The following is a 26315-nucleotide window of genomic DNA, read 5'->3' as shown; positions in this document are numbered from 1 at the left end:
CACAAGCACTCTATATTCCTTATCTCATTTGATTCACACAACCAGTCTGACAATGAGGTACTGTTAGCCCAGGTATAGAGTACACATCTGGAAAATGGCAGAGCTGGGATTTGAACCCAGAGAAGTCCACCACCAAAGCGCATGCTGGTAACCACTATGACTAATGTGAGATTCAAGGAGGCCTCTGCACCTGGGGGGGGGGGGGGGGGGGTGGGGAGAGCCAGATGGCTGATTGGGAAAGCTGAAGCAGGAGAGGTCTTGGGACAATTAACTGCAGGGAGGAAGCATGAGGTGAGGATGGGAATGGATTGCCATACACTACTTTGTGCGTGATGACAACAGACTCAAGTATGAATTACCCAACTGTCATCCTGCAAAATATCAAAATTCCTAAGACAACACACAACACTGGTGCCTGTTAGTTCTTACTAAAGTCATTATTATTCCTTCAATTTTGCTGCACATTCCAGAACATCAATTCTCTATTTCCTAATAAGTTGGTGAAAAGCAGACATATACAACTAATTTTTGCATGGTTTTACATTAACAATTCTTGAGGATTTTATCATTTAAAACAAGATGTTTACTGCACTTGTGTTTCTTTTTTTCTTCTAAAATATAACATAATGCAGCTGAACCTAAATGAGATATATTTAAAAATTCAGTGACAGTTTTACCAACAGTATGAATAATAACTAAATGATGCCTTGCCTTGAATGAAACAAGAACATTTGCTAACTTTAATAATATAAAAATGTTATTTTCCCATGGATGATACTAATTCTATAAATATAACAATGGTTTTTCATTGTAATATTCTGTATAATAGCTACTTTATAGCTAATATTAATTCTCTAAATATGACTCAACACACAACAGCTTTGAGTTTCAATATTCTTGGTAATGGTTGGTTTATGTCAGAGAGAATAAAGGTTATTATTTGATATAATCTCTGCATTATCTTTTTACATACTATTTTTGATTAAATGTTCCCTTCTAATATCAGAACTGACCTTTTCCAGAAATCTCTACGCCAGAGCAGAAATTGATCTCATAAGGCAAAGGGATATTAAATAACAGAGCTTGTCGAGGATGTAGTATTGCATCCAGGTCTAGCGTTTTGCTGCTTGTGGATATTGCTGCTTTTCTAAAGTTATAATTAACGTTCAGATATGAACTCATTAAGGCCACTGATAGGAAACATAAGTCAGTGAAGTCAATGAAAACCTGGACATATATCAGTAACCCTCTTGGCACACTACACATAGTGTCCAAACATAAAAATAAAAAATCAAGAAGAGAGACCTTCAAACTTAATCCTTGGCTACACATTCTTAATTCCCTCTCCTACCCTCACCCTAAAATGGGTTTGCTTTAGAAAAAAAAATCTAGAAATGGACACAGCACTGGGTGTTGTCTCTCTGTGCATTTATCTCCTCCATCAGTCTCCACGGACCTTCATTTCTAGCGTGTTTCCCCAGACTTTTCCCCATGTTGACATGGCTTATTCCATTTTTCTTACTCTAAGGTGGGTAGAGAGGTAGCCTGACTATATAAGGGATAAGAATGTTGTGAAAACTGTAGAAAATGAGGCTAGTTATAACTTTTCTAAAGAAACAAATCTGAAAAATTTAGATCCCATGAAGAATTTTAGCTAAAAAGCAAGAATATTTTTTGTAACCTCCAGAGTGACAAAGAGGGAAGGGGAGTTTCTAAAAAAAAAGTCTCATTTTTTAAAATTTAGTATTGGGGAGAAAAAAACTATAGATTTTGTAGTAAATATAAATTGAGAAGAGTTAATGGCATCATCCCTGTAGGTTTCCCTCACCACTGAATCACTGAGTACTAAATTTCTGTCACGCTTGTCTTGCCATCTTTGTCATGAGAATTAATCCCTGTGTTGGCCATCTATGTAATAATAATTTTTTCATTCTCCAAGTGAGCCCAGTCATCTTTGAACCCTGAAATGACTAAAGTCAGAAGGTCAGCTAAACCTTGCTCTGAATTGTGAATAAAGTATTTTTTTACCCCAACCTCCCCCCAACCAAAGTCTAATTTATGTTTTACAGTGCTTTCCATAACCTGGTAACTGAGGACTAATTTAAAAAAAAAAACTTTATTTTTTTTAGAGAGAGTGCAGGGGAGATGGGCAGAGAGAGAGAGAGAGAGAGAGAGAGAGAGAGAGAGAATCTTAAGCAAGCTCCATGCTCAGTGTGGAGCCTGACTCAGGGGTTGATCCCACAATCCTAGGATCATGACCTGAGCCAAAATCAAGAATTGGATACTCAGCCAAATGAACCACCCCAGGACCCCAGGACTAGTGTTCTTAAATTAAAGACATGTGCAAATCAATTTTTGAGTTACTAAGCATTTTTGAGCTAATAGGCTCAGTGCTCTGAAGACTGATATGGAATGTTGTTACTTGAAGCAGGTCCACTGACCACAGGCATCAGCATCCACTGGGTGCTCCTTAGAAATGCAAAGTCTTGCACCCCTCCCCAGATCTACTGGATCAGAATCTGAAGTTTAAGAAGATCCCCAGGGAGGGGCGCCTGGGTGGCTCAGTCGGTTGGGCGTCCGACTTTGGCTCAGGTCATGATCTCACGGTTCGTGGGTTCGAGCCCCGCATCGGGCTCTGTGCTGACTGCCAGCTTAGAGCCTGGAGCCTCTTTCCGATTCTGTATCTCCCTCTCTCTCTGACCCTCCCCTGCTCACGCTGTCTCTCTCTCTAAGAAATAAATAAAACATTTTTTAAAAATTAAAAAAAAAAAAAAGAAGATCCCCAGGGAATTCTCATGCACATTAAAGTCTGAGAAGCACTGCTATAAAAGCACTGCTGAAGAAAAATGATTCCCACATGGGCACCAGTGGTGGGGCCTTTCTGGAGGGAATACACGGGGCTCAGAGAGTGACCCCCCCAAAATACAACCATTTGCAGATAGATATCGTAAATATGGGTCATAACATTTCCCTCCACAATCAAAGATAAGTTTTAAGAAGAGACAGCTCCTAGGAAAGGGAAGGCACTAACTAAATTCATGAACCTGCTTGTTCTGATTCCATAGGTCAGATGTTTCCATCCCCTAAGCTTATCTTCCCAAGGGGCAAGAAGGACCCATGCTGGACAAATAAGGATGAACTGAAGTGTGTGAGCATTAGATACTAGGCACTGGGCCTGAGGTGGCTACACCACATACCTACCAACCCACACCCCTTTTGAATCATGTACCCCAAAACAGTGATCTAGTATGGAAAAAATAAAATACTACTTCCTTGGGCCAGGATTTCTATAGCAGAATCCTGAGTCTGTCTCGTAACATATACCCTCATCCTCAGCAGGACTGAGCATGTTTGCTGAGAAGACAGGCTCTGGGTTCAAGCACCAGCTCCATCACTTGCTGTGTGGCCTTAAACAAATAATTTAATTGCTGAAAGCCTCGCTTTCCACATCTGTAAATCCAGCCCTAGTAACAGCTCCTGTCTCACGGAGTGATTGTGAGGTTAATCGGTTAATATAAGTAAAGCATTTCTAACAATGCCTGACATACAGTAAGAGCTCAGTAACAGCTACTATTTCTATCATCATTATTATAATTGCTAGTATTATTACTAGAGATCTGCTTTTGATTTAACATTAATTAGCACTCCCTGGGAAGAGCCGTTCAACCAGTTCCATACACACACCATCTCCAACTGGTTTTCATCCAGTCCATAATTCTCCATCTTATCAGGAAATGGATTTAGGTAAAGTGCTGTGACAAACAGGATGAAAGCTCAATTGTTGAGTCTCCATGCTGAAACACTCCCCTAATCTGCCAGGGCACTCATAGGGCTTGACTTAGTGACCACACTGTTTGCTAGCCAACCCTTCTTCCCTGTCCAAGTACCCAGAAACCACTCAATTTAATAAGTCATTCTAGAATGTTTGAATGAATTCAATTTCCAGCTTGAGGTTAGAGTTTTTGGGAAATTCAGACATTTTCCCTTTTCCAGTCTTTGAGATCTCCTCTTCCCACAATTCCTCAGAAGTACCAGCAGTTGCTCAGCAATTTCATCTGCATTTGTCTAAATCCTCTCAGATGGTCATTTTTCTGTGTCAGAAGACATAAATCCATTTATAGCAGCTTATGGCTCTCTGATGATCTCCTCACTTATCTTTGCCTTCAATTCCTCTTAACCAAATGTGTTCCGACCTTTCTGCATTCTTTCTATCTCCCACCGCTGACATGACCCCATCAGACCCAAGCAGCCCGTCTAATCCCATTTGCATTCTTTGTAAGCCAGGGATAAATTGAAAGACCAACTCCAAAAAGAGTTAGCTTTTCTTGGCCAATCCTAGATTTATCTGGGTTGAAATAGTTCTGATAATTTTACAGGTTTGTATTTGTTCTTTTATAAACTAGAGAATGTTGGATGGAAGTTTGGGCCTAAAGCTGAGGACAGAGAAGTAGGAAGTAGCTCCACATTCTGAAGAGAGCCACGAGCCTCTGGGACCAGTCACCTGACAGAACAGGCCCCAGTCATGTCAAATATCACGCCCTACAGTAGGAGGAGCACAGTTCCCTCGAGCCTCTATAAGTTGAGTACTGGGAACGAGTCACAGAAGTCACAGAGTAATCAGTCTGTGGGAACACAACAGTGCTATGGGGGTACTCCATCACTTTCACCTGGACAAGATGAAGGAGTGCCCGCAGCAAGAATGGACTGCAAGGCCGTGACGAGACACCGCATTACATGGGATGGCCATAATCAAAAAGACAGACAATGACAAGTGTTGACAAGGAAGTGAGGCAATTGGAGCCCTCCTACACTGCTGGTGGGAATGTGAAATGGTGCAGCCGCTTTGAAAAATAGTCTGGCAGTTCCTCAAGGATTAAACACGTGGCTCACCAAGGGTTAAATTACCACGTGACTCAGCAATTCCACTTCTGGGTAAATACCCAAGAGGAATGAAAACATATGCTCACGCAAAACTTGTACATGAATGTTCACAGCAGCATTATTCACAGCAGCCAAAAAGTAGAAACAAAGTGAATGTCCATCAAGGGAAAAATGGATAAATACTATGTGGTACATCCATGCAAAAGAATATTGCTCAGGGGCGCCTGGGTGGCTTAGTCGGTTAAGCGTCCGACTTTCACTTAGGTCATGATCTCACGGTTCGTGGGTTCGAGCCCCGCGTCGGGCTCTGTGCTGACTGCCAGCTCGGAGCCTGGAGCCTGTTTCAGTCTGTGACTCCCTCTCTCTCTGACCCTCCCCTGTTCACGCTGTCTGTCTCTCTCTCTCCTAGAAATGAATAAAAAAAAAAAAAAAAAAATTTAAAAAAAAAAAAAAAAAAAAGAATATTGCTCAGCCATAAAAATGAACGAAGTTTAAAACATGCTACCACATAGATAAACCTTGAAAACGTGATGCCAAGTGAAAGAAGCCAGGCATGTGGGGCACCTGCATGGCTCAGTCGGTTAAGCGTCTGCCTTTGGCTCAGGTGGTGATCTCATGGTTGGTAGGTTTGAGCCCTGCATCGGGCTCTCTGCTCTCATCACAGAACCCACTTTGGATCCTCTGTCTTCTTCTCTCTTTCCCCTCCCCCACCTCAGTCTCTCTCTCTCAAAAAATGAATAAACATTTTTAAAAATGAAAAAAAAAAATAAAGAAGCCAGGCACAAAGGATCACATACTGTGTGATTACATTTATATAAAATGGCCAGAAAAGACTACTCCATAAAGGCAAAAAACATATTAGCTGTTGCCTCGGGCTGGGGGCGGGGAGATGGGAAGACAGGAGGGATGATGGCTAAGCAGTACAGGATTTCTTTTTAGGGTGATGAAAATATCCTTAAATTGTGTGTGGAGATGGTTGCACAACTCTGAACATATTAAAAAGCCACTAAATACTGTACTTTCAGTGAGTGAACTGTATGGTATCTCAATAAAGCTGTTACCAAAAAAGAAGACGAAAAGGAGGAGGAGGAGGCATGGATCACAGTTCCCCTTCTCCAGCTGGATCCTTGCTGAAGGGCAGAATCCACAGGCCCATCCTAGGGCACACATCAGAGCACAGTGAGAGACAGTTGGGACTTGGGAGGCTTGGAACATGTGTGTGAACGTGCAAACTGGTGCCTGGTTCTAGCCTGGCAGTGTAATTTTTTTTTTAATGTTTTTTAAATTTATTTTTGAGAGAGAGAGAGAAAGACAGACAGACAGACAGACAGACAGGGTGGGAGTGGGGGAGGGGCAGAGAGAGAGGGAGACACAGAATCAGAAGCAGGCTCCAGGCTCTGAGCTGTCAGTGCAGAGCCGGACAGCGAGCTCGAACTCCTGGACAGCGAGATCATGACCTGAGCTGAAGCAGGACGCTTAACCGACTGAGCCACCCAGGTGCCCCTAGCCTGACAGTATAGAAAGGGTAGGGCAAGGTGGATGATGAACAGTGAAGCGGGCTCTGGTGGACATTCCTGCATGCCACAGTTTGTCAAGGCAAGTATTTCCTACAGCCTGAGGAGACACTGAGGAAGAAGGTATCTGGGCTTAAGCAACCATGCCAGCATCCCACTCAAGAGGGCTGCCTACTAGACACAGGGACCCCCAGTAGCAGGAGGCTTTGGGGCATGAACCCAAGTAGCGGCAGAGGAAGAGGGAGGAAAAAGAGACTGAGTCAGATCTCCTCCATCAGGGACCTATATAGTAGGGAGGACTCTGGGGCCTTCTAAACAATACTTCTCAACCCCTATTGTGCCCCCACGGATCATCCGGGCATGTTGTTAGAATACAGGTTCTGATTCAGTGAGTCTAGGATGGGGTTCTGCATTTTAAACAGAATCCCTGGTGATCCAAATTATGTGGGTCGTGGACCAACTTGGAGCAGCCAAGCTCTAAATCATTAGCTCTCAAATTCTTTAGTCTCAGGATCCTTTTGCACTCTTAAAAATTACTGAGATCCCAAAGAGCTTCTGTTTATGTGAACTATAGCTATTGATATTTACTGTGCTCAAATCTGAAACTGAGTATTTTTATATATATTGATTCATTTAAAAATGACATTAAAGCAAAAAAGAACACATTAAAGCCCACTACATGTTAGCATAAATAACACATTTTTTATGAAAAATAGCTATGACTTCCCCCCAAAAAAGTAAGTGGCATTGGTTTACGTTTTTACAAATCTGACTTAACAGAAGACAGGTGGATCCTCATACCGGCCTCTGCATTCACACTGTTGCCTCATGCAGATATATAGTTAGAAAAGAGATGACTTTTTTAATGACCTTTTCAGGTAATTATAAATACTCTTCTTTGATACTACATTAAAACTAGATATATATTTTCTTAAAGGTTAGTTGCACCATGAAATCTGGAATCATAACAATGAAATTTTCATAACCTGTTACATTAAAATCCATTCATCTATCTTGCACTTTTAATGGATCTTTTACCCCTACATAATTTTGTCAAATCCTGCATTGGCAATCTGAAGGTACTGGTTCACTGAGTCATACAGATGTTCCAAATGTTCACACATTTTGTTGTATAATTTCAACAAGTCATGTCTGTTAATATCACTGCTTATCTCACCAGTCAGTTCACCAGAAAAGGTTTTAAGAACTCAGAAGCTTTCCTGCTCACAATGGTGAGTACAAGTTTTACAAAATTTCGATTTTCACCTGAAACCTCAAATTCTATCACTGACAACAACTGCCGTCAGTTGTTTTTCGTTTTGTTTTCTTTTCGTAGTGGTGATAGCGGCAGGCTCACTTCAATCGTTCGCAAGAAAATGGTGCTAAATACCTACTTCTAAATAACCACAGTGTGTCTGTCAGGCATTATTCCAAGTGAAAATGATTTTCCATGAAAATTTTCCAGAGCTACTTCAGCTCACAACTCATACACCTAATTTTTCTCAAAACAGCCATCATACTTCAGGGTGCGGCAGAAGTGCTTTATGCATACTTACCATTTTATGACACAGAATATTGAAAAAGACATATACTCAAACGTCAAGATTTAACATAATTAGTAATTTACACTTCTCCATCAAGGACAGTCTTCAATGAAATTGGATCCCTTTTTGTTTTGTTACCAAAAGTGACAGCAGTGAAGCATACCGTGACTCCTAGTAGTTGGGTGCCACTGCTTTGGCCCGTGCTAAGGCACAGATACTTTTACCCACCACTGCTTTTGCACTATCATTGCAAATACCAACACAGTGAAAAAGGCAAGTAATGGCTCAGTATTAGTATGCAAACAGTTTTGATCTCGCAGACCAAAGACGGGGTCTCTGAGAACCACGGCCCTAAGGAACTCACCATGTGCCCCATCAAAAGTTACCATTTGCAAGGCTGCCACCAGAAGATATGGAGACCCGACAAGTGAGCACCAAAGAAGTGAGAGCAACCAAGAGAGAGCAACAATAACAGCCCATTTAGTAAAGATACCCTAGTTTCTTTTCCTCTCCCCCCATCCCCAGCCAACATATTTGGTGAGCTAGGCCTTAGAGAGAGGGAAGGGTATATTTTAGAGCTAGACCAGGCCGCTCCACTACAGCTCTACTTTAGGCTTGGGCATGGGGAGGAAATAAGATTGAGATCAAAGTTGAGACTGAAATTTTAAACTGGACTGGGCTTCTAATAATCAAAAGTGACCAGAAAGTTATGGAATTTGCCCAAGATGTTATTAAGAAAACAGGCAGGGCAATAAGACAGAGCACAGTTGGAAGCAGAGATTACAGCTAAATAAAATGCTTTCATGTTTCTACCCCCACTGAGTTAAGACTCTTCATGAAACAGTTATGTCTGGTCCCCCTTCCACTTATAATACATACATATTTGAGCTAATTGGAAAGCTCTCTATGTGACATGCCCTATTCCTTTTCCTCCTTGTCAGCATCATATCATTCATCTATTCACTGAGGTTTGATTGAATGCCTACTGCGCCAGGCGCTGTTCAAAAGGCTTGACAAACACAGATGAATATTGCTGGTGGAGATAACATTTGTAATTGTTACTTTTCAAAGCTTTTTTCAATTAACCATGCAGGTTCACCTGCAAAGCATGCTGGGATCTGGGAGCAACATAGCGGGGTTCAGTAGAGCTTGGCTACATATTCTAAGTGGTCCATAAGGCTGGTCTCAAGGAGTATGACCAGCAATCAGGGCCTATATAGTTGGCTCCGATAGTCAAAGTTATCCGATAATCTAGTGGACATGGACCCAAGAGCAGAAGGCTCTGGGAAAGATAACTATGAGTGCCAGCATCTTGATTTCAGTGTGATTTAGAAGGGACCCAGTCTCAACCAGGAGCTGGAGGCACAAGGGACAGAATACAACTCCTTCAAGGAAGGGGGCCTGGTGAGGGCGTGGCAGGGGTAGGGTCTTAGTCACATGAGCTGGTGTTCGCTTGGCAACTTTAGTAGTGGGAGCAACAACTAGCTCATAGGCTGGAATGGCCACTCTGGATTAGATTCAGAACAAAGAGCAGTTCAGTGGACACACGGCTGCTACCTGCCGAGCTTTTTGAAGGGTGCGTTCTAAGTCCAGTTTAAAACCATCACAGGCTCTACACTCTGAAGAGATCTGTAACATAGAATAAAAACAACACAAAAGTGAAAAATAAGTATAAGGAAGTCCAACAAAGTTCTGCTTTACCCATGATTTCTTTTTCATAGTTTTCTCAGTGTCCAATTCCCACAAATGGGTGTGTGTGTGTGTGTGTGTGTGTGTGCGCGCGCGCGTGCGCGCACGTGCTCCATAATTTTATGTTCGGTCTGTCCCAGGGGTCATCTATACTGGTCTGTCCCCAGCTCCACAGAGAATGTCAAGGACATATGGTAGAAACTGCAGAATGAACCACTGGCATTCACGTGATTAACCTTAAGCTGGCCTTCAGTCTCATTACCTCCTCTCATTATGCCCTCAGCCAATTCCTTCACCTCTCCGACTTTATTTTGGTTCCACACTTCCAGTTTGTGACCCAACAACTCTACTGCTCCAACACCCACTGATCCTGTTTCATTCCTTGACTTTTATTTCTCCGCTTGTGGTGCTCTCTTGAGTCAGCTCTTTCAGGAATCATCCCCTTCAACTCCTCTCCAATCCCCCTTCATACCCCTCTGACATCCAAAGGAGACCTAACTGAGCACCATCTGGCTTCTCACCCCCCACCTCTGCCTGGACCCTGGAGGAAAGAGGTCAAGCAGACAAAACTTCCTTCTCACTGTCTATCTCTCTCCCTAAGCAAGAGTTATAAGACTTGAGGGAAATGCAAAGGCACTAGAAAACGGTAGAACAATTTAAAAAAAAAAGAATGCTAATAACCTTACATTTAATTATTGTAAGAGTCTCAGAAAAGAACTTCTCAAAATGTTGTATGTTAGGCCATATGCACCAAATCATCTTAGGTTGCTTGTTAAAAATGCAGGTTACGTGGGGCGCCTGGGTGGCTTAGTCGGTTAAGCGTCCGACTTTCGCTTGGGTCATGATCTCGCGGTTCGTGGGTTCGGGCCCCGCGTCGGGCTCTGTGCTGACTGCCAGCTCGGAGCCTGGAGCCTGTTTCAGTCTGTGACTCCCTCTCTCTCTGACCCTCCCCTGCTCACGCTGTCTCTCTCTCTCTCTCTCTCCTAGAAATAAATTAAAAAACCTTAAAAAAAAAAATGCAGGTTACGAGGCTCAACTCCAGACTAACTATCTTAGTTTGAGTTCCCCCAGAGACAGACCCTGAGACAAGGATTCAACTGCAGAAAGTTGATTTGGGAGGCGTTTCCAGAAAACTCAAGTAGGGAAGAGTGAGGAAGTAAGACAGGGAAGGAACGCAGCCAATAAAAGATGTACTCTCACGCCAGTTACCGCTGTAGGCAACTGGGGCTTAATCCCACTGGGGAACTTTGGAAACAATACAATACATGCATTTCACAATTAGGCCATGGAGGAAGAGAGGAATTATGTTTGGATACCACCTCTCCTCAGTCATTGATTGAAGCTGCATTTGGGTGGCATTAATTCCCTGACACTTCTGGCCTACAAAATCAGAGCCTTCTGGCAAAAAGATGAAGGTGCCAGGAGTTGGGGTTCAGGTTGGGGTGCCCTGAAATTGTGAGGGTTAGAAATATGAACAGGGACCCAACATCATCTGCTACACCAACTAAATCAACATGTCTGTGTGAGGGTGCTAGAATCTACATTTTGAATAAGATCCTCACACTACATTTGGAGAACGTAGAATATTAAGCAAATGTATAAGTGGGACTGGATTTCTAATTTCCTAATGGCTTTGGTGAATAAGAAGACACTTCTACTCTATCATCCCTCCCCCAGCAAAAAAAAAAAAAAAATCTAATAATTTTAGTAAGCCTTCCTTTTCTTATGATGAAAGCACAAAACTTGAGTCTACCACTCACCATGATAATCCCTAGGCTGAGTTTCCATTTTGTACCAAGGGAGCTATTTTAGACAAACCCTCTGAACTTAAATAGAGAAAGTGATTCATTGGCATGTAAGGTCCGTTTCATGTTGATGTCAGGATGGAGAAATCAGATGGTGCTAAATGTTCTCTCAGGTCAATACTTGATGACTTCATAGCTTTCACCAGAGTTTTAATGGTTCGACATTTAGCACTCAAGTCCGGGGGCTTTTTGCCAGCTCTTTGTGAAGGGGGAATCAGGGGGAGATGCTATTGAAAGGTTTTTTCAAAAGGTTAGTTAATGCACTAGGGCATGGATTTCATTACATGCTCACATAACACTGAGTGGCAGAACATATAGTGGGCAATCTAAAAATAATTACTGCTCAGATGTCGATTAACCAAGGGTTGGCAATTAGCTGGACTTTAGAAATGTGAAGCTGGGGACTGAGACAGCAGTTTCCTGGGACACTGATCTTCGATAAGGCTGCAGGTTGGGAGGGAAGAAAATCAAATTCTTGCTACTGAAGTTCTCACTTACTTTCCCTTTTTTATCCATAATTACAAGCTATCCCATGTCCACAGGAGTTGCAAAGCACTAATAGAGGACTGTCAGAGCCCTTCTTTGCTATAGTCAGGAGCTATTTTATGTGTGATAAGTATCAATGTAGATTATCTTTAATACTTATCTGTGATGGGTGCTATGCTCTTTCTAAAATATTCCCCTGCCTAGAAAAGTACAGAGATTGAGCAGGGACCAAGAGAAGAAAGAAAAACTAGCCCAGGGTGTGGAGCTGAAGGTTCTTCTAAGAGAATCAGTCAGAAATGCTCAGGAGAGGCAGAGAAGTGAATACACATAACTGAGGCAAGCATCCTGACTTCCACCCTCTGCCAAAGCACTCACCAGGCTCTTTTCTTGCCTGTCTCTCCTTCCTTCTGCCCACCTCCCCACCCCACCGTTGAGAGTTCCCCGAAGGCAGGAATAAGATCTGCTCATCCTTGAATTCTCTCTGCCTGGTATAAGCAGGCAGCTCACACTGCATTTTGGTAGAGTGAATAACTGAACAAAATTATTTTTCAAGAGACTTGCAATGCCAGAAAGGAAGGAATACCAAGAGAAAGAAAAGAAAGAGAAGGAAAGAAGGGAGGAAGGAAGAAAGGAAGAAGGGAAGGGGGAAGGAAGGAGGGAAGGAAGGAAGGAAGGAAGGGACTGAAAGTGCTCCCAGTGGCCGAAGCTGGAACAATCTGGACAACACAATAAATAAAATAGTATTGGTTTATAACTCAAAATATAAAATAAAGATCCACGACTCCATACTGATACAAATGGATGACTGAAGAAATTAATAAATGGGGAGAAGAAACAAATCTTCCATGCAGAAGAATTGAAAATAAATTTTGTAGATACTCCACCCTAACAGAAATAGACCATAGCTTCTGTTCTTTAAATATGATCGGTGTAGAATGACTTCCATCCAAAGAGAACCGTCTGGGCAAGGGGGACAGTCATCTTGCAGTGAAGAGACCTGACAAACACTGCTTTAGCCAGATGACCAAGATTACCATCAAAAGTCAAACGTCCTGTTGACAACACGTACTCTTGATATAATGTGATGAAAATGGCACTTTACCTCTGTGGTCTTTCTCCCCAAACTTAGAACCCCAGTTCAATTGTGAGGAAAACATCAGATAAATCCCAATAGAGAGGCATCCTACAAAATACCGAGTCAGTACTCCTCAAGCCTGTCAGGGTCATCAAAAAAACAAGGAAAATATGAGAAACTGTCCCAGCCAAGAGAAGCCTAAGGAGATGTTAGGTGTTACATGACTTGCTAAATGTCATGTATCCTGGATGTGATCCTGGAAAAAGGGACATTAGGAGAAAACTAAGGAAATCTTAAGAAAATATTTAGTTGATAATAATGTATCAGTGTTGGTTCATGAATCATAACAAATGTATCTTACTAAGGTGCAAGGTGGCGGAGGAGGTGAGGTATATGGGAACTATCAGTGTATCTGTACTTTGTGATCACTTTTCTACAGTATGAAAGTATCCCCCAAAATAAAGTCTATTAAAAAGAAAGAGAGAACAAGAAAGAAAGAAGGGAGAATGGGAGAAAGGGAAGAAGTGGAAAGGAAAAAGATATAGGGTTTAACTCTGTATTACCTTAGTACCGGGGGCTACTGCACACCTGCTGCAGACCCTGGAAGTAACCATTGATGAGAAGCTCTTAGGGCTTACAGTACAGGCATGCCTAAGGGGCACTTGGCCCTGTGCTGGTCCAGCAATAATTTCAGGGACCAATCCTAGGCTTTGGGCTTGAGTGAGGGGTTTGCTGAGTACAGACTACTGCCTTATATGTCTGTACAAGTTTCTGGATGCTTCCATGGCTGAAGTTTAAATGGCAATGGGCTTAACAACTCTGGACTCTTTGAACCTAGGGGCCATCTCACTGTTTTCAGGCTGCCAAGCTCACTAAGAAAAGCAAAACAAGTGACAGGGAGCTCCATCTATATCCCTGTGCTCTTACGTCATATATGTCATCTGCATGGCTTATTAGCTGCTTTGCGGGGAAAAAAAAAAAAAAAAAACAGTTAAAGCAACCTTGCCATGAGCTCAGGTTATCGGTTTCGCCCATCCCTGCCACCCACACCAGAATCTGGCCCCGGCCCTCTGTAATCATGGACTAATTTGGACCGGGGCCTGCCTCACCCAGTAAACACTGCTGTCTTCTTCCGTGCTGAAAATCTGGCCTGCCCAGTGAACTCATCCATCAAGAGCCTTCTGGGCACTAGCATGTGTTGTTGAGGTAATGCCTCTGATTGTGTAGTGGGGTTATCCTTCCTGCCTGGAGACAAGAATTGAGAGTTCTGGAAGGAGTTGTGATCACACCGTCAAGGGCAGAGTTCATCTTTACACTTCCTCATCAGGAGCACAGCAAGGTAGACAAGTAGCTATCACAAGAGACCTCAAGCCCCTGGTAGTCTGACAAATTCTCCAATCTACAGTTCTACTCATTTCTGCCCCACAACCCCAGGTAAATCCCAGGTCAGTAAAATAGCCTCACACAGTGATTAGCGTAACTATGGCCAAGAGTCAGACACTCTCAGTTTTACTGCAATTCTTCCACTGGCTAGTTAGAACATTCTTCGCTATTCATACTGGCAGACACTCCTCGGTGGTGACACCACAGAAAATGCTAACAAATTGGTTATGTCTCTGTTTCATTCATTTTGATAATAACTAATGTTTTGTTAAAAGTGTTTATTTTATCTTCGAGAGAGGGAGAGAGCAGAGGAAGGGCAGAGAGAGAGAGAGGGACAGAGAGGATCCAAAGTGGGCACGGCGCTGACAGAATTGAGCCTGACACAGGGCTTGAACTCACGAACTGTGTGATCATGACAGGAGCCAAAGTCAGACGCTCAACCGACTGAGCCACCCAGGTGCCCTGATAATAACTAACAATTATATCAGAGTGTCTACACAAACCTTATCTCTCTGAGATAACCAGAAGAGTTGTTATTGTCTTTGTTTTGTAGAGGACAGGGCCAAGGCCTAGAGAAATTCATCAACTGGTTACAAACTACTGTGGGAAGAAAGGTAGCTCGGGTGAGGGGGACTTACCAAATGGCTCCTCCTGACACCTGTGGAAAGCAGCGTAATATTGTTTCCCAGGCTGTCCTTCCTTTCCCACTTACAAGTTTCATACATTAGATTTTTTCATCTCAAACTTTCATATGTCTGCAAATTGAGGCCATTCTTAAAAATGAAGAAACATGCTCAGAGTTACTTGCCCATTATCATATAGCTAAGAGGATCTCAATAAATAAAGAATGCACACCTAACGGGACAACAGAACTCCTATTCTTCCCCGTCAGTCATGGTCTTTTCATAAAATTACTCTCCCTGGGTGACATCCTTAACACCTCTAACGTGTTAACCATCAAATCTGCCTCCAGCGCGGACTTCTCCTGAGCTTTAGATCCAGGTAGACAACTGGCTGCTACAAACGTGCACATGGGCATCCAATACACACCTCCAGAGCAACATATCCTAAACATATCTCATTGGGCATCTCTAAACCTCCTCCTCCTTAGGAACTTCCAATTGGATCTAGCACCACAGTTCAGTCCATCGCCAAGGTCAGAAACCTGGGAGTCCTGTGATAACCCTCCCGTTTCTTGGCCCCACCCTCTGCTGGTGAATCTCCTCAATCTTTCTAAATATGTCTCCAACCACTATGCTGCTTTGCGTCCCCTGAATCTCTCAATCCTTTATCCTTTATCTTCTGCAATAGATTCCCTAATGATCTGACCTTGTGTCTCACCCCACCCCTCAAACTCCTCTCCACCTGACAAAGTGGCCCTCCAAAATCGGTAAAGTAAAATCACTTTACCTTGGGCACAGTGTGTTCCGGCAAATCCAAAGGATGTCCAGTCAACAGCCACAAACTGTCTGCCTGCAGTGCCCTGTCACCACTATCAAGACTCAGTTCAACAACCACTGGCACATCTTCGGTGAAGCATTCCACTCCCTGGGGAAAGTTGCTTACGCTCTCCTTTATAACACCCTTGTAGAAGAGGAGGCAAGATGGCGGAGAAGTACGGAGCTCTGTACGTTTCACTCGCCCACATCACTCAAACGGAGAAGGCCTGAAGCCATAGGAACCCTTACAGAATCCAGGAGTTTGGGAGGAAAAGGAGACAGAATCCACTGAGAAAACAACCTTATAGCGTGAGTGCGAACTGGGGAAGATAAAAACGGGCCGGGACCCGAGATACGGAGGGAGGGAAGGGAGCCCCCTTCGTGGGGAGCCACGGTGACTCCAGAGAAAAGAAATGGTGGATGAAACTGCTCAAGGAACTGTCCCTATCCCTGACGAAGAGAAAACCTCGGATTGGGACACACAGTGATCCGGTTTCCAGCTGTGCAGCTGACCTTGAGCTGGACGCCCCCCGACCCAGATGACGCCAGGAGAAACTGCTCCTCTACTTGCCAGCTCCACCTGGAGAGGAAGCTGCTGCCTGAAGCCGCTCCACCACTCTTCTAGCTCGGCTCGATCCCCAGTGGGGAGGTGACAAGCTTCAAACTGCTCAGAGGGACTCGGCCTGCGGGTTTATTTCAGGCGGTATCAATGGGGCCCATGGACTAAGATCTGGAAATGAGGCGGTGGCTTGGGACATAGAGCACGGCCCACCTTGGCTACACCTGCGGCACAGGGAGATCGGACCCAAAAGAGTGAGTTGCAACACTTGGTTCGAGAAGGGACTGGGGCGCCTCCGTTTTTATCCCCACAACCACCAATGTGGGACCTCAGGGAGGGGCCCTCAGGACGCAGTGGAGGCTAAGACCTGCCTACACCAAACCACACCCATCCCCGCTAGAGAGCTGCTTTTTTTTTTTTTTTTTTTTTCTTACCGGAGCCCGGGGCAAGACCAACATAGATGCACTGCCGTGATTAATTGTAGATCAATTCTTTCTATTCAGATATATTTTCCCTTGTCCATTCGTATCCCTCCCCTCTGCTAGACTGGGCACTCTGATCATTGGTTTGCTTAAACAGTCACATTTAATCCATTCTCTAGATGTATATTCTACACTTTCACCACTACTTTTCTATGTCTCTCTGGAGTAATCAGACCATATAGTTCTTCTGAATAATATTATCTTCGTTTCTTTCTCCTCACCTCTTACCATATTCTCCTCTTTCTCTGAATTAAGCCTCTTGGTCTCTATCTCCAATTTCGCTTCCTCCCCACCCTGTCATTTCTCTCTTTGTATATGCTCTTCCATAAGCACTGCATACACCCTGCTCTTTATTTGTAGCCGGGAATTCTGGTTTTATGCTTTTGGACTGTCCTTTGTCTTTTGGATTTTTTTTCTTTTTTCTTTTCTTCTTTTTTATTTTTTAATTTTTTTTAGTTTTAAGTTTTATTATTTGTTTTTCCTCCTTTTTTTTTCTCTTCTTTTTTTTTTTTTCTTTTTCCCTTTCGGTTTGCGTGTTTGTTGGATTTGTCTGTGCATTTCTGTGCCTTTGTTCCCTGTGTGTTTGTCTGTCTGTTTTCTTTTCCAGGGCTACCTCAAGAAACAAGCCAAAGTACACATGGTGGAGAGTCCCAAATACCACTATGAGTAGGGAAATTAAATAAGCAAAGTCTCAACAGGAGAGACCAAGAGATACCATTCAAAGAACACTTCCTGAACAGAGAGGCCCTGGACAGTCAAAGAGCCTTCTTTAATACAGCAATATTCGCAGGTGCAGAGTGCATAACAAACTTTTAAAACTAACGAGAGACAGAAACCTAGCCAAAATGAAGAAATGGAAGACTTCTCCTCTAAAGAAATTCCAGGAAGAAATGACAGCTAAAGAACTGCTCAAAACAGATATAAGCAACATAACTGAACAAGAACTTAGAACAGCAGTTATTAAATTAATTGCTGGGCTTGAAAAAGGCATGGAAGACATCAGAGAAGCTATTGCTACAAAGACTATGGAACTTAAAAATAGTTGTGATGAATTAAAAAATGCTATAAATGAGATGCATAATAAAATGGAGGCATCCAATGCATGGAATGAAGAGGCAAAAAGGAGAATAGATGAATTAGAAGACACAATTATAGGAAAAGAGGAAGCTGAGAAAAAGAGAGATAAACTGATCCAGGAACATGAAAGGACAGTTCGAGAGCTGAGTGATACAATCAAACGGAACAATATCCACAATATCCATATCATAGGAATTCCAGAAGAGGAAGAAAGAGGGAAAGGCGCTGAAGGAGTTCTTGAACAAATTATAGCTGAGAACTTCCCCAATCTAGGGAAGGAAACAGACATTGAAATCCAAGAGGCACAGAGGACACCCCCCTCAGACATAACTTGAATTGATCTTCTGCATGAAATATCATAGTGAAACTGGCAAAATATAAGGACAAAATAAGAATTCTGAAAGCAGCTAGGGATAAAAGGGCCCAACATAAAAGGGAAAACTATCAGAGTGGTTGGTTACAGACCTATCTACTGAAACACGGCAGGCCAGAAAGGAATGGCAAGAAATCTTCAATGTGATGAACAGAAAAAATATGCAGCCAAGAATCCTCTATCCAGCAAGTCTGTCATTCAGAATAGAAGGAGAGATAAAGGTCTTCCCAAATAAACAAAAATGGAAAGAATTCGTCACCACTAAACCAGCCCTACAAGAAATCCTGAGGGGAACTCTATGAGGGAAATGTTGCAAGGAACACAAGATACCAGAGACACCACCACAAGCATGAATCCTACAAAGGACACAATGACTCTAAACCCATAACTTTCTATAATAACACTGAATGTAAATGGACTAAATGCTCCAATCAAAAGACGTAGTGTAGCAGAATGGATAAAAAAAAACAAAATCTATCTATTTGCTGTCTACAAGAAACTCATTTTAGACCTCAGGACACCTTCAGATTGAACGTAAAGGGATGGAGAAATATCTACCACGCTACTGGAAGTCAAAAGAAAGCTGGAGTAGCTATACTTATATCAGAAAAACTGGACTTTAAAGTAAAGGCAGTAACAAGGGATGAAGAAGGGCATTATATCATAATTACAGGGTCTATCCATCAGGAAGATCTAACAATTATAAATGTCTATGCACTGAATATGGTAATATCCAAATATTTAAAACAATTATTCACATACAGAAGCAATCTTATGGATAAGAATGTGCTAATAGCAGGTGACTTTAATACTCCACTTACAGCAATGGATAGATCAACTAGACAGAAAATCACTAAAGAAACAATGGACTTGAATGACACTTTGGACCAGATGGATGTGACAGATATATTTAAAACTCTATATCCTGAGACTATGGAACTCCCTTTCTTCTCAAGTGTGCATGGCACATTCTCCAAGATAGTCCACATACTGGGTCACAAAGCAGCCCTCAATAAATATAAAAGAATTGAGATCATATCATGCACACTTTCAGATCACAATGCTATGAAACTTGAAATCAATCACAGGAAGAAGTCTGGAAAACCTCCAAAAACATGGAGGTTAAAGAACACCCTACTAAAGAATGAATGGGCCAATCAGGCAATGAGAAAAGAAATTTAAAAATATATGGAAACAAATGAAAATAAAAATACAACTCAAACTCTATGGGATGTGGTAAAGGCAGTCCTAAGAGGAAAGCACATTGCACTCCAGGCCTATTTCAAGAAATTAGAAGAAGTGCAAGTACCAAATCTAACAGCGCACCTAAAGGAACTAGAAGGAGAGCAACAAGAGCACCCCAAACCCAGTAGGAGAAGAGAAATAATAAAAATCAGGGCAGAAATAAACAATATAGAATACAAAAAAACAAACAAACAAAAAAAACCAGTTGAACAGATCAATGAAACCAAGAGTTGGTTTTTTGAAAAAATAAACAAAACTGACAAACCTCTAGCCAGGCATCTCAAAAAGAAAAGAGAGCACCGAAACAGACAAAATCATGAATGAAAATGGACTTATTACAGCCATGCAGAAATATAAGCAATTATCAGGGAACACTATGAAAAATTATATGCAGAAATACAAGGAATTATCAGGGAATACTATGAAAAATTATATGCCAACAAACTGGACAACTTAGAAGAAATGGACAAATTCCTAAACACACACGCACAACCAAAATTCACACGGGAAGAGATAGAAAATCTGAGCAGACCCATAACTAGTGAAGAAATTTAATCAGTTATCAAAAATCTCCCAACAAATAATCTCCCACCTTTGGTGGGAATGTAAAGTGGTGCAGCCCCTCTGGAAAACAGTGTGGAGGTTCCTCAAAAAGTTAACAATAGAACTCCCCTATGACGCAGCAGTAGCACTGCTAGGAATTGACCCAAGGGATCCAGGAGTGCTGATGCATAGGGGCACATGTACCCCAGTGTTCATAGCAGCACTCTCAACAATAGCCAAAACATGGAAAGAGCCTAAGTGCCCATCAACTGACACAGGGATCAAGAAGATGTGGTTTCTCTGTACAATGGAATGCTACATGGCAATGAGAAAGAATGACATCTGGCCATGTGTAGCAACATGGATGGAACTTGCGGGTGTTATGTTGAGCGAAATAATTCAGGCAGAGAATGACAGATACCATATGTTTGCACGTATAGGTGGATTAGGAGGAGCTTAATGGAGGACCATGGGGGAGAAGAAGGAGAAAAATAGTGGGGGAGAGGGAGGGAGGCAAACCATGAGAGACTCTTGAATGCTGAGAACAAACTGAGGGCTGATGGGGGTGGGGGAGAGGGGAAGGGGGGTGATGGGCACGGAGGAGGGCACTTGTTGGGATGAGCACTGGGTGTTATATGGAAACCAACTTGACAATAAACTATTTAAGAAAAATATATATATAACACCCTTGTACCTTGAACTTGCTCCTGTCATGGCCCTTCTCACAATTCTTTGCTTACACACCATGATTCCAGCGCTGCTGCCATGCTGGGAGATGCTTGAGAACAAAGACAAAGCCCTATTCATCCTAGCCAATGCCCAACACATAGTAGGCATGCCATAGATGTGCAGTGAAGCATGCCAGAACTCCTCATCACGGAATGTTAGAGGCACGGAAGGAAACTTAGAGCCAGTCTACTCCACTCCAAACCCTCATTTTTATAGATAATAATATCAAAGCTCAGAGAGGATGTGACTTGCTGAGCTACATAACTACTTGGCAGCAATGGTAATAAATAGATTCAAATAAATAGTCATCCTTTATCAGCTCTTTCCATGATTCCTCACCGCCTCTCGGACTCAAAGTAGAAAAGGCATTGCCCCTGTCAGTGTCTCTGTTTCCACTCAGAGACAACGGAAATTACTAATGCCTTCCCTTTCTACAGCATAGGGATTTTATTTAGCTATGGTTGAATGCTGTCTGTAAAAATGCTTTGACTTCAGAGAAGAGATACACCACAGGCGAGACTCAGCGGCCCACCGCTTTGATTTCAACTTCTCAGTTTACTCTCTCACTTCCTCTATTGACTTTTCCTCCCCTGCAGCCTTCAGGCCAGCAGAAGCTGGAGGAGAGATTTGCGATTTCCTCTTCCACTCCAACTCCTCTTAAGCAAGGAGAAAGATACTGTAAATAAAATAAGTCAAAGGTTCCTGTATAGCAGTGTAGAAAATATTGCCATTGATTATAAGTTCAAAATGAGAAGAAGAGAAGGCTGAAGTGTGCAGTCTTGCTGGGAGTGATTCTGGCACTTCTCAGAACGCCCACACCCATCCATGTGCATGCATATAGAATAGCCAGCCAAACCTAGAAGATGTTTTCAAATTCTGACGTTCTTTAGAAGGGGGGATAAGGGTTAATTTGAAAAGTAACTATGTCCTAAAAGACAAAGAAAGGCTACAGAAATGTTCTCCAGATCAAAGGAGTCTAAGGTGATATGACAACTAAATGCAATATCTAACCCTGTATTGGATCCTGTATTGGAAGGGGAAAATGCCATAAAGGACATTATTGGGTCAATTGAAAAAACTGGAAAGAGAAAAACTTATTGATACAAATGCGTTGTATCAGTATTAAGTTGGCAAAAATTGATCCCTTTTCTGTAATTAGGTAAGAAACTATCTCCATTCTTAGGAAATACACTGAAGTATTTAAGAGTAAAGTATCATGATATATGTAAGTAACCTTCAAATGGCTCAGAAAACCATGATGTGTGCGCGTGTGTGTGTGTGTGTGTGTGTGTGTGTGTGTGTGTGTGTGTTTGAATAAAAAGGAAATCATAGATGATAGAGAGGGAAATTCAAAGGAAATGAGGTAAAATATTTATAGTAGGCAAACAAGTAAATCTAGGCAAAGCATAGTATATGATTTATACTATTTTTATTCCTGCAACTTTGCTGTAAGTTCAAACTTATTTCTGAATAGTTGTTTTTGTTTTTTTAGAAGATTTTATTTTTAAGTAATCTGTACACCCAATGTGGGGCTCAAACCTGCAACCCCCAGATTAAGAGTTGCATGCTTTACTGACTCAGCTAGCCAGGCACCCCTGAATAAGCTTTTTTAAATTATGTGTGAACAAGACTTTGCATTTGTGATATTTACAAAGTTCAGTTTGCTGTCTGTCTATTTTCAGTAATCGTGTCCCTGGAACTATGTTGAAAGCTATAGAGATGAAAAGAGAAATAGGCATAATTTTTCCTTTAAGTGGTTCATTTGTAGCTCAGGAGAGGGGACATAAACACATGAAAAGATGAAAATAATAATAAACAGCAAATGCTGAAGACCAAATGAATAGTGGCACGGGAAGGCAAAATGGAATTTCACAGCTTTGAAAAGGAGACAAAATTTGAGTCAGGCCCATAAGTTGAGGCTGGGCTTAGAAAGGAGAAGAGGAGTGGAAAGGACGCGCCAAGTCGAGGGCACGGTGGAGCCAAGATGTAGAGGTGAGAAAGCATACACACCCCGCCGTGAGTAGTATGATTTGAGAGGTCTCACGGGAAGGAGGGCAAAGATCAGGGTAGAATGTAGGCTGGGGCACCTGGGACACGTGGGAACGCCAGGCTCACAAGTTCGGACTTTATCCCAGGAGCTAGAGGTCAGCAGTCCCTTAGGAGTGGCTGACCCCTCTTTTTTCTGCACAAGTAGAGTTGGAAGTAGGCTGAGCCAATCATTAGGCAAAGATGCCAAGAAGGATATGAAGGAAAATTTCCCTCATAGACCCTACCAAGCAGGAATCCATTTGAAAACAGAACTATCTTTCTGTAGCTAATTTGGTTCTTATTGTTCACAATTGAGTGCACTTTAATCGGATAATCATATGCCTTGCCTTTAACACAAGGCTGTTTTCAGCTATGTTGTCAGCTGGAAATTTTTGAAGGGGGACGAAGAGGAGTCATTTTGGAGACTTGAATGAGGGAAGCCTGAGAGGGCAGGTACATGAGTCAGGGTCATTAGTGCCAGCTGCTATAACAAAAAAAAATCTCAGTGACTTTACATAGTAAACTTCTTTGTCTCATTCAATCATGCCACAGTCTGGTATAAGTGAGACAGCTCTCCCTAGTAGGTTCACTCCAATGGATGACTTAGGAATCCAGGTCACTTCCACTTTGTGATGCTGCCATCTTAAACACATGGCCTCTGAAGTCACCATGGAAGGAAAGGCTGAGAGGGATGATCAGACCAGGAGTTTTGTGGCCAGACCTGAGGTGATGTCTACCACTTCTGCCCACATGTCAGAGCCTAGTCACATGGGCTCAACCAGACTGCAAGAGCCTCTGGAATATGTACTTGTTACGTGTGCCTATGAAGAGGATCTGAGATGGTGAATTTGGGGGTTCCCCAGGAGAGAAAGAAATGGGTACTAATAGTTTAGGCAAAAGGTGATCTGGGGCCAATAGAAAAGTAGGGAAGTGAGACAGAGGGAAGGAAGTCAATGTGGTGCATGTTAATGAGCATGCCCTGGGCACCTCAGACTCCATCCTACTGGGGACTAGTGAGAGACTGCATAAAACAAGCCCCTAGTTGTTCCCTCTGAGAGGAGAGGAAGCTAAAATATTTATCAACCAACTTCTCTCCTTCATTGGTTGAAGGCTGCTCCCTGAGAAATTAACTTTTTGGCATTTCTGGCAAGCAGACAAGCATGCTCCAGTGGCCAGAGAAAGTCCTCAGACAGAGAGTCACATGGGCTTGTGTATGACACCAATGGTGTGTACTGATTGGTGAGGGCTAATTCATGTGAAAGGGACGTCCATAGCATCTGCCACAGTGAGCACCTGCCCGTAGCTTCTAGCCTCTCTCTGCTATACAGATAACCCTGATAGGAGTGCTCCCGGAAGGCCAGAGTACCGCCAGAGTCATGGCTCTCTAGAAATGCATTTTCAACAAGCTCCCCAAAGGGGTCCAAGGCAGGCCATTTATAGACAAGCATTTGGAAATGCCTCCCATTCTGTACTCAGACCTCCTTCATCCTACTTCTCTTGCAAACCACTAGTGAAAGCACTCTCTGTAAGATCACCACTGGCCACCCACTCGAATCTCACTGTCTCCTCAAGTCCTCCACTCCCTCCATCGTTTGACAAATGTTATTCTTTCCTTCCTAAAACACCCTTCTTCCTTCTGGGACCACACCACTGCCACTCCCCTAACTACTTCTCCTGCCTGCTTGGGTGCTCTCTCTGCACTTAATAATTAGAGCAGCTCACTCTTCCCTGGAGACCCACAATTGTTCCTGGTCACCACACCTAGACTGAGAAGAAACCAGGAATGGTAAGTGGATTTATTGGCAATGGCTGCCAGAAACCATGAGTTAAGAAGAATTCTGAGGCCGTATGTTCAGTTAGCTACGTCTGCCATGGGTGTTGGCATAGGGAGTAGCTGACTGAGTTCGGAAATTAGTCAGCTCTGGTGCAGAACTTTCTCAAGTTTCCATCTTACATGATCTCCCTTGACAAGCTCATTTACTCCCAAAGCATTAACTATTGTTTCTATGGAGACACCACCGAAGTCTATATTTCTGTCCATGACCTCTCTCAGGAGTTCCAAGCCCATATTTCCAAATCTTTTTTTAATGTTTATTTATTTTGAGAGAGAGAGAGCACAAGCAGGAGAGGAGCAGAGAGAGAAGGGGGGAGAGAGAGAGAGAGAGAGAGAGAGAGAGAGAGAGAGAATCCCAAGCAGGCTCCATGCTCAGTACAGAGCCTGACATGGGGCTTGAACTCACAAACTGTGAGTTCATGACCTGAGCCAAAACCAAGAGTCACACACTTAACCCACTGAGCCATCCAGGTGCCCCATATTTCTAACTCTTTCAAGGACATGACCTTGACATTTATTTTCTACCTGAAAACTCTTTCATCTACATTCTCCATGTCACATGATGACTTATGATCTTTCACTTAACCAACTGAGCCACCCAGGCACCCGACTTATGATCTTTCAAAACACTTCGGCTTCAAACCTTGCAGCATCTTCACTCTCTTAATATTTCCTCATCACTTTTCCCTATCGTTTACCATGGTGTGCAACAAATTGTATTAGAATTCATTTTTTATTCTCCATCTGACCCAAACACTGGGGATATATTAAACAAAAGAAGCAGATCTACTTCACCTTGAACCTTTAGGTTCCAGAACTGGTTTTGGTACAAAGTAGACACCGAATAAGTGCCTGAGGATGGATTATGTATTTACATATATATAAACAATGGTTGTGCGTGTTATATAAACCTAATGTATAAATCATATATATAAATATTTGTTTTCCTCCTTCTCTTCAACTCTCCCACCCTTCCCATGCCACACGTCTAAGTGATCACTAAGCTCTGCCCACTCAGTTGCTCCACAAAGACTTCAACACACGCCAGCTCCATTTCTCTCCTCACTAATTGCCACAAGCTGGGTCCCCTGGGAAACAGATTCTGAGACAGAGATATGAGTGCAGGACGTTTGTTAGGGACAGCACCTGTGGAGAAGTGAAGGAAGCAGATTTGGGCAGAGGGAAGAAATGGGCTGCAATACAGCCTCGGCTTTTAGGGAGCTCTGGAGCTGGGATGGCCCTTCAGGGAACTTTCAAGTTGGGGAAGGTGTCTGGCCATGTATTACCCCCGCCCCAGTATCGACCGATCTTTGGAAGTAAGCTGTCCTAGAGAAAGAGTGTGACCTCAGGCTAGTAAGCTCTCTTTAGGTGAAGGCAGGGACCGGAAGGAGACTCAGTGGAGGTCCATTGGCCACCAGCATTTCCTCCAACTGGGCTAATGAGTGCGGATCCTGGAAGCACATGCCAGTCCTGAAGTGGGGATCTTGGTAGCACACCCCAGCATCCACTAGATTGCTGGCATCCTGCTTCTTGCCTGCGGGACTTCTTGCCCTTGCAGGCATTGCCAAGTGGTCTCAGTGCCCCCAACCTTTTTTCCCCATCCACACTCGCCCTGCCACCCAGAATATT

Source organism: Hyaena hyaena, unplaced genomic scaffold (genome assembly GCF_003009895.1).
Source record: "Hyaena hyaena isolate Hyena2069 unplaced genomic scaffold, ASM300989v1 scaffold_295, whole genome shotgun sequence".
NCBI classification, from domain to species: Eukaryota; Metazoa; Chordata; class Mammalia; order Carnivora; family Hyaenidae; genus Hyaena; species Hyaena hyaena.
This window is presented reverse-complemented; position numbering follows the sequence as displayed.